Consider the following 9,732-nt stretch of genomic DNA (forward strand, 5'->3'; position numbering starts at 1 on the left):
GCACATATTCACACATGCACACACACCCTTATATGGACATGCACACAAAGCCAATAATAACTGATTCAAACCAAGGCTGTATGTTTCCTCAATTTCCCTCAACTGGCCCATATGGCGGTGTAGGGAGGAGGATGCCAATGATGGAGGTAGCTGGCACGAATAATTACGATCAAAGATTTACAGAGCATCTGCTACCTTCACTGCTGACAAAAATCGCTGGAAGCCCAGAGAGAAACACAGCAAACAGGGAAGAGGAGGAGAGACAATTCATGCTGTCTGCTATTCACAACTTCCTCTCTGGAGTCTCCGGTGCACCGGCAGCACCCATTCCAGATTTAATCCTAAGTGTAAATAAGGCCAAGGAGGTGGCTCACACACAGAGCTATGCAAATACAAGCATCAGCCTAGCTTCTTCCCATGGTCTGGAGGGTCCGTCCTGCCCCTACCTTGAAACGCTGCACTAATGCCTGAGTCAAGGGCACGATACAGGGAATAAAAGCATAGAGACGGACTTTGCTGCACAAATCATGTTCCCCTATACAGTATGCAGCATTGCTTCCTCCTCATATGACATGTCTGACACTGTCAAGTTCCCTCCTAGAGTCCTGTATATCTCTTTATCTCTGCTCTTATCTCTTAGTTCTCAACCCTGCTCATCTATTCAATGTCCTGTCATTGGTCTCGTTCTCTCACTAATTCATCAGTGTGTCTCACTTAATATCTAAAAGGCTCACCCATTTACACTGGCACAATGCCATCACAAAGTGCCAGAGATTACAAATCAACATGGAAGTAGCCTGTAGGAGATCATCCAATACAATAGCACTGTGACAGCAGCATTTACATTGACAATAGTGATAACAATCTGTAGGCATTGTGCCATATTGCAAGATAGCAATCACTGCATGCAGTGTACTGCCAAAGGAACCATATGGCAGGTGAGCTCCCTGTTTCCCTCCACCTGTATCTCTCCTCCCACACTCTCCACTACTTTGAATATAAATGTACAGTCGTTTTACCTCAATGTTGGCTCAGGCTCTAAATAAACAGGTGCTTGAGGGGGGACTGATGAGGTAAGAGAAGAGGGAGCACAACAGCTACAGGAAATGTTTGTTCAATTGGGGGATTTTATTTATCTTTCTTACTCTCATACTCTATCTCCCTGCCTTTCTTTGTGACGCTCCCTCTTTCACATATGCTCTTCTCCTCAGGCTGTAGCATCTAAGAAGTTGTGTTTAATCAGTGTCTCCGTGGGCAACGGGGGAGTTTCCAGCTCTGGGTAGTGAGCTGCTGTGCAGTCACACACCGTGTAATTGTCTTACATACACTAATTTGCCTGACTTACTACTGCAACTAGAGTACATGGCATTGCCGCTGACCCACATTGCTCCTGATGATGTTTTGAGGAACACCTATGTGAGAATGCTGTTCATTGACTACAGCTCAGCGTTCAACACCATAGTACCATCAAAGCTCATCACCAAGCTAAGGATCCTGGGACTAAACACCTCCCTCTGTAACTGGATCCTGGACTTCCTGACAGGCCGCCCCCAGGTGGTGGGGGTAGGTAGCAACACATCTGCCACGCTGATCCTCAACACTGGAGCTCCCTAGGGGTCCCCTCCTGCTCAGTCCCCTCCTGTACTCCCTGTTCACCCACGACTGCATGGCCAGGCACGACTCCAACACCATCATTAAGTTTGCTGATGACACAACAGTGGTAGGCCTGATCACAGACAACGACGAGACAGCCTATAGGGAGGAGGTCAGAGACAACCTATCCCTCAACGTAACCAAGACTAAGGAGATTATTGTGGACTACAGGAAAAGGAGCACCGGGCACGTCCCCATTCTCATCGACGGGGCTATAGTGGGGCAGGTTGAGAGCTTCAAATTCCTTGGTGTCCACATCAACAACAAACTAGATTGGTCCAAACACACCAAGACAGTCGTGAAGAGGGCACGGCAAAGCCTATTCACCCTCAGGAAAATAAAAAGATTTGGCATGGGTCCTGAGATCGTCAAAAGGTTCTACAGCTGCAACATCGAGAGCATCCTGACCGGTTGCATCACTGCCTGGTACGGCAATTGCTCGGCCTCCGACCGCAAGGCACTTCAGAGGGTAGTGCGTATGGCCCAGTACATCACTGGGGCAAAGCTGCCTGCCATCCAGGACCTCAACACCAGGCGGTGTCAGAGGAAGGCCCTAAAAATTGTCAAAGACCCCAGCCACCCCAGTCATAGACTGTTCTCTCTACTACCGCATGGCAAGCGGTACCGGAGTGCCAAGTCTAGGACCAAAATGCTTCTCATCAGTTTTTTCCCCCAAGCCATAAGACTCCTGAACAGGTAACTATTTGCATTGTGTGCCTCCCCCCAACCCCTCTTTGGTCACTTTAACTATATGGTCACTTTAACTACATGGTCACTTTAACTATACATTCATGTACATACTACCTAAATTGGCCCGACCAACCAGTGCTCCCGCACATTGGCTAACCGGGCTATCTACATTGTGTCCCACCACCCGCCCAACCCCTCTTTTTACGCTTCTGATACTTTCTGTTCATCATATATGCATAGTCACTTTAACAATACCTACATGTACATGCTACCTCAATAAGCCTGACTAACAGGTGTCTGTATATAGCCTTGCTACTCTTTTTTCAAATGTCTTTTTACTGTTGTTTTATTTCTTTACTTACCTACACCACACACACACACACACACACATACACACCTTTTTTTCGCACCATTGATTATAGTCTGTAAATAAGCATTTCACTGTAAGGTGTATTCGGCGCACGTGAAAAAAAAACTTTGATTTGATTTGATCACACAACAACCATAGTTATATAGTGTCAACATTTGATCAGGCTACCACGCCACGCTAAATATATCTCATATGTGAGTGAACTGTATTATTTTATCTATAATCTTTGTTTAAATCAATAATCCTTTCCAAAGGGGGATCATGACACCTCGGTAAAGAACGCACAAGGCAGTGCTGCAACATTCAATCTAAAGATATGAAGGGAACTCATGACTGATGAAAGGCATTGAAAACGAGAGTCCATGACAGATGTTACATATTATCTAATCAGTAGATTACAGAAAGTCTCATTAAATCAATACATACAACGAAGTCTCATTTAATCAATACATTACAGAAAGTTGTGCTGCAACAAAATAGCACTCTGTTTGCCATTGGCACTTGCAAATAAATATATAGAGAAATACAGTAATGGAAGCAATTCTGAGTCACCTCCAAAGGAAAATGCAATCTCATTATATTACAGTGTAGCAATAAAAAATGAACAAAAATAAAGACCCATTTAAATTCTAAATTTAGCAAGCAACTGATAAAGTAGCGGCCTGGCATTAGTGAGCAAACAGAGAGAGGCCAATCTCCCTCTCTGTGAAAAGCTTTATAGCTCTGGTGGGACCATCTGAATAAATCCAGTCCAACTGGCCAGTGAGATAAGCAGGAACACAGAGAGCCCTGGGTCCATCTGGTTTGCTTGACTGGGAAGTCTAAAAGGCACCAAATCCAATACCTCTCCCAAATACACACACAGAACAAAGATGAGATGAGCTTGGTTAACATCATTGTGGAAGTTTGCACTGCAGCTGCATCTACTCTGGCTGTTTAGGCTCCAACTCTTCTCCGCTTTGCACTTTGTCTCCATCAACCCAATAGATTCTACTCTCACTCCTGTGCCAAGGCTGGCTATGTGTACCGAAGCTCCAGTAAACTACATACAACTACAGATAATGGCCAAACAACTCTCAACAGGATTAGGTAACTCTCTCCACAGCTGGTTTGGTGGTACCTGATGCATTTATCTCTATGAGGATGCACATTTTGATGTATGCCCATTGAGGATGATGATGATGATGATGAGGATTTTATTTATTTTTATTTAACCTTTATTTAACTAGGCAAGTCAGTTAAGAACAAATTCATATTTACAATGACGTCTCATTGAAGGATATTTAGGTTGTGTGTGCTGCTGCTGCCTAAACCCAGAATCCCTGACAGTTGGCAATCAAGTAAAGTGCCTGCCTCAAAAACCCATTTCCCACAGAGGTCTAATCTTGGTGTTCTCATGATCATACCAGATGATACCTCTATAGAGAAATATGTCCATGATTGTGCAGTACCACTAAAAAGCGACTCCATAGAGAATGTATCAGAATCTGAGATATTCCAGATAGATACTTTATATCCATATAAATAAATCATGAAGCATATGCGTGCTGCATGCGTTATGTGCCCATCAGCTGCTCACTGTCTGGGAAAACGAGATGATATCACAGTAGACTATAACTCAATTCAACATGACTTCTACGGAATTGTTACAATTGGAATAATATATATAATATATACCGGTATGTAAATACATTTCGAACAATAAGAATGTACCGGTAGCTCATTTATTTTGGACGCGCGCTTGTCATTTCAATGCGCCCTGGTCGCGTAAAGCAACCCAACTTTGCAATTTCGTCCTCATGGGGTACAATTATCAATCTTAGTATGGTACTCACCTTGAGCAGTAGAAAGTCTTAGTCATGATGTGTCTAGTGTGTTGAATGAATAAAGGATCTGCTGGTTTCAGTGTCCTTCCTTTGGGGTTGGAAAATGTCCCACAATGGCACAGTCAGCGGTGATGCGCGCAATGTCCATATACTGAGAAAAAAACGTTCAGGATGCGACAATTTCGATTCTCATGTATCACGCTGAAACAGTTCTCTCATTTGATCAATGGACATTTAGCCTACGTGTTTTCTAAACTCGCAACCCCAATTACACATTTCAAAAGACTCTTCACGTTTCCATTCGGTGTTTGAATGCCGGTGGTAGGCTTCAAGACAGGACTCTCGTCAGTTTACTTTCATCTCACGTACAGTGTGTGCGGATTAAACCAAACCTCCCTCGCGTCATCCTTTCACTAGGGCTCAGTGCAATATTTGAGCGTTGGCTTCATCGACAAGTCTGTCCACATGACCGAGTCATCTGATGCTCTCACATTCACATACTGTGCTCAGTTGTATTGCGTGTTTTACTTCATGCGTATAGTGACAAAAGCTAAAAAGACTTCAATTACAGTATCATCCAATACATTTCATATTTCTTTGTTCCTTGTTCTCAAGTGTGTCTATCGAGGATAAACTGGAGGGGAGGGGTGTGTGAATTATTTTAATATCAGAGCCAGTTCGAATATATACATGTTTTTACTGCATTCTCTATATAGCGATGTAAATGTCACATTTCCCTTTAAAACACTGACATCTGTAGGTTCATTGCTGCAACCACACTTGTTCAATTAACTATTTCGCCTTGCTTCTAATCAGACTAGTAGAGAGCATCCAGAATATCTCTTTTGAAAGTGTACATAAACTACCCTCAGAGGCAATTTTGTGAATAAGATAACATTTCTTGTGTAGTTATTCTGCTATAGACACAGCCTAGGAGAGGACATAACCAAACAATATTAACCAAATAGAGAATAAGGACACATTTTGAGGTAAAATCAACCATGGTTTAATTAACAAACAGGCAGTGGGTGCCATTGTATACACTTCAAAGTCAAACCCAGAGTGTCTTGACCAGAGAACTGCTTACATTGCTGAAAAGCTCAGAATGCCTTTCGGACAGTTTTCCTTGAGGCAGTAGCAGAGACTGTCAGTCGGCCAGCTGTCTGGCCCTCATTACCCAGCGGTTGACGATAGAGATGTCAGGCCCTCCTGGTGATGCTGAGCGGCCCCTAGGTGTTGAGCGGCCCCTAAGTGCTGAGCGGCCCCTAGGTGGCCAGTGGGCAGGCTGGGCTCCCCCACAGCAGTACAGATGGCAGGTACTCCCCCACTGGCCCACTCCAGGTGAACTAGCCAAGAGCCCCAATTACACAGAGAAAAACAGACAGACAGAGCACTCTAAAAACACAAAGGTTTCAGAACAGGAAGGAGTTGAACATATAACGAGTTATTCAGTACAAAGCTGGTTGGCAGAGTAACAAGAGAGTGAATGTAGGGAATAGAGAGAATAATAATAATCAAATTCAACCGCATCAATTGTGTACTGTCTGCCTATTTAAAATAACGTGAATATGAGCTGGACAGGACTGGTACGTGAGTTATTTTAGTCATTGTGTCTGAATATTCCATTGTTGTATTAAAAAACCATCATGGTGATGTGAGAGGTCTTTGAATTCAAAGGGGAAAAACATGGACAACAAGAAGTACATCTTGCATTTTCATCATGCCAGTTGCCCAGCAAAGTGATCATGTTGGTCATTAATACTGTTATTATGTGTCCGCCATACAAAGCATTGTTCAGATGTCTTTTCTTATGACCCCATTCACGTGTAGTGCCAGAATTGAACAGCTAGGTGCAATCTACTGCATGGAAATATATTATCATAAAAGAGAAAAGCGAAGGGGGTACAATGGAATTGTATTGAACTGACTGGCTGCTCAATCAAGCTGTCATAACAGATGGATAATAACAAGACAAACCTGAGCTGTTAAAATGAGCAAGACTAAGAGGACTGCTAAACCAACACACTGAATTAGTTTCATACTTTGTTCACTTCACATCCATCATTTTAGGATTATAACAAGACATTTATAAAAATGATACTTGAATCTTGGAAAACTGGAAAACAGCTGGAAAACAATTATCTATGGTCACTCAAACGTGCTGAGACTTACTTGAAAAGTAATCTACTTTAATAAACTTGATAACCTAATGAAATGCATGTACCAAGCAGGAAGCTGTACTGTACTGCCATGTTTGAAAATATTTGTACTGCGGTCATTGTGAAGGCAATTACAGGTAACTGCCAAAATAAAGGAAACACCAAGAAAGTGTCTTAATAGGGCATGGGCCACCACGAGCCACCAGAACGGCTTCAATGTACCTTGGCATAGATTCTACAAGTGTCTGGAACGTTATTGGAGGGATGCGAAACCATTCTTCTATGGGAAATTATGTCCCTTGGGGTTTTGTTGATGGTGGTGGAAAACGCTGTTTAGGGCATCACTCCAGAATATCCCGTAAGTGTTCAATTTGGTTGAGATCTGGCGACTGAGACACACACACACACTTTTAAACCCCCTATGCTACTTTGAGACCTCTCTTTCAAAGTCACTGAGATCTCTTCTTGTAGCCAAAATAATGGGCAACTGTCATAAGCATGATGAGATGATAATTGCTTAATTAACTCAGGAACCACACCTCTGTGGAAGAACCTGCTTTCAATATACTTTGTATCGCTCATTTAAGTGTTTTCTTAATTTTGGCAGTTACCTGTACCTTAAGGGGACACAGCGTTTTACTGTTGGCTGCCTAGTAAATGTGCACTGTGTTTTTATTTGTTTGCATGTCACGTTCGTCGATAGAAGGATCGGACCAAGGCGCAGCGTGCGTAGAGTTCCACATTATATTTAATAGTGAAACTTACAACAAAAACATCAACGAATATAACAAACGTGCAGTATTGCAGTGCTCAAGGCAACTATACAAAAACAAGATCCCACAAACAACAGGTGGGAAAAGGCTGCCAAGATATGATCCCCAATCAGAGACAACGATAGACAGCTGCCTCTGATTGGGAATCATACCAGGCCAACATAGAAAACTAAAAACTAGAATGCCCACCCTAATCACACCCTGACCTAACCAAATAGAGAATTGGCATTCCTGCCAGTGTCTATTCCACAAGTTACCACCAGCTAAATCTATGACGTTACAATGCCTATATACTCTGTTCCATCTGACTGCACAATCCACTGTCTCATCAGCCCAGCCAGGCAAGTTATAAACTTGATCTCCACTATAAAAAGCATCTAGACATTATTTCACGTCTTTTAGACTAACATTTAGTTTTCAACAGCAGAGATTTGTATAAACTTTGCTGTCTGTCTCTCCAACATTTGCAACATGTTTCGATATTCAAATTCGATCTCCAGCTGTTCCATAGTAATGAACATGTCGGGTGTCGGGACGAGACAGAAAGGCAGGCAACCTTTCTCATTCAGTCGAAATCATGAATCAGCTGGCATAATGTTTATGGATATATGGATAAAAAAGTATGAATAAATTCATCAAAATAAAGTTTTTAATTAAAATATGTCAATCATTATTTGAATGGTTGGTAACCCGTTATATAAAATTGATAATGCCCTGAAAGAGACAAACCCGTGCCAATATATCCTCCAAACATTATCGGGCATTATCACGTAAATAATGACTACTAAGAAAACTGCAGCTTGAGAATAAGACATTCTCAAGATTATTGACACTTTGTGGGAAACATACTGTACCTGCAGTAATAAGGTATTTTAGGATCCAGCATCTAATCCATCTTCATGTTACTACCCCCATGTCACGGATTCCCCCGGTACTGCTGCTCATTCCATTCACCAGCTCCAGAGGTCTACGTCTCCGCCCTTCTAGGCGTCAATGAATTGGATCATTACCACCAACTCCGGACTGTCTTGTCTCATTATGCACACCTGGTTCCCATTCCCCCGAGTATGTGTATATATATATGTGCCCTCTGTTCCCCATTGTCCTTGTTGATTATTGTTCCATGTCTGTTGGTCTTGTGAGTATCTGTACGGATTTCGTGTTACCGTGTTAGTGTGCACTTGTTATTACGGGTCTCGCCCTGTGTATTTATTAGAGGTTTACACCTCGTGCTTTGTTTGGGTTACAGCCCTGTGTTATAAATATACTTGTTTGTTTTGGGATTCATCCCCGTCATGTTCATGATGTACTCTATTTTGGGTAGAGAAATTTTAAAAACTATTTCGTATTCCTGCACCTGTGTCCTATCATTATACAACGTGACAGAATAATCAACCCATCTAATGGAGACAACGGGAAAGGCCGAGCTGGTGACCATCGTAGGGACAGTCCAGCATCACAAGGACTGTCTCTCCTGACTCGGCAGCGCCATGGACAGCGTACTGGCAACCATCCCGCGTTTGGAGGTGAATGTGCAGTCCCCTCAGTCTCCAGCACCGGTTCCGGCACCAGCCCCCACACCACCACTACCTGCCTCCGTCCCATCTGAGCCGGTTTGCGGAATACCCCTGTCCCTCCCAGAGCGCTTTGACTGCACTCCAGCGAGATGCAAGGGATTCCTTCTGCAATGCGACCTGTACCTCGCTCACTATGCCGAGGCTGTCTCCAGGAGAGACAGGGTTGCCACCATCATCTCGGCACTGGACTAGGAAACAGGAGGACCCGAGATCGAGTCCTACGAGCACTTCACCATCCTCTTCCACTCAGTGTTTGGAGGGCCGAGAGGGGGGTAAGCACCTACTCTGACTAAGCCAGGGATCTAGGACTGTCTCGGGAATTCACCCTGGAGTTTCGGACCATCGCGGCCTCCACCGAATGGAACTAGTCGGCTTTGGTCACCGTTTTCCACAGCGGACTGCGGGAGGAGGTACAGATGGAGTTAACCTGCTGGGATGACAACCTGTCACTCGACCAGCTCATCAGCATGGCGATCCGGTTGGACAACCTCCTGTGGTCCAGACAAAGACTTGCCCGGAATCCGGGGCCCATGGCTAGACCTGCTACGTGGCCAGAGCCGATGAAGGTGGGTTCTGCACGTTTGCCCGAGGCAGCATGTAGGAGAAGGAGGAATCTGGGCCTCTGCTCCTACGGTGGGGAAAATTGTAATTTCTCCCCGACCTGCCCTCTATTCACTAATAGGC

At 43.8% G+C, this 9,732-nt stretch overlaps 1 protein-coding gene across 1 annotated transcript in view; it reads right to left on the reverse strand.

Moving 5' to 3' along the window:
• The window catches only part of LOC139413439 (plexin-A2-like), a 57,203-nt gene extending 52,377 nt beyond the window's left edge, over positions 1 to 4,826 (reverse strand). Inside the window, exon 1 of the mRNA XM_071160826.1 lies at positions 4,549 to 4,826. The gene's annotated coding sequence lies outside the window, so the exon portion shown is untranslated. The remainder of the gene's footprint in view (positions 1 to 4,548) is intronic.
• Positions 4,827 to 9,732: the final 4,906 nt, after the last annotated feature.

This window comes from Oncorhynchus clarkii, chromosome 7 (assembly GCF_045791955.1).
Source record: "Oncorhynchus clarkii lewisi isolate Uvic-CL-2024 chromosome 7, UVic_Ocla_1.0, whole genome shotgun sequence".
Classification (NCBI taxonomy): Eukaryota; Metazoa; Chordata; class Actinopteri; order Salmoniformes; family Salmonidae; genus Oncorhynchus; species Oncorhynchus clarkii.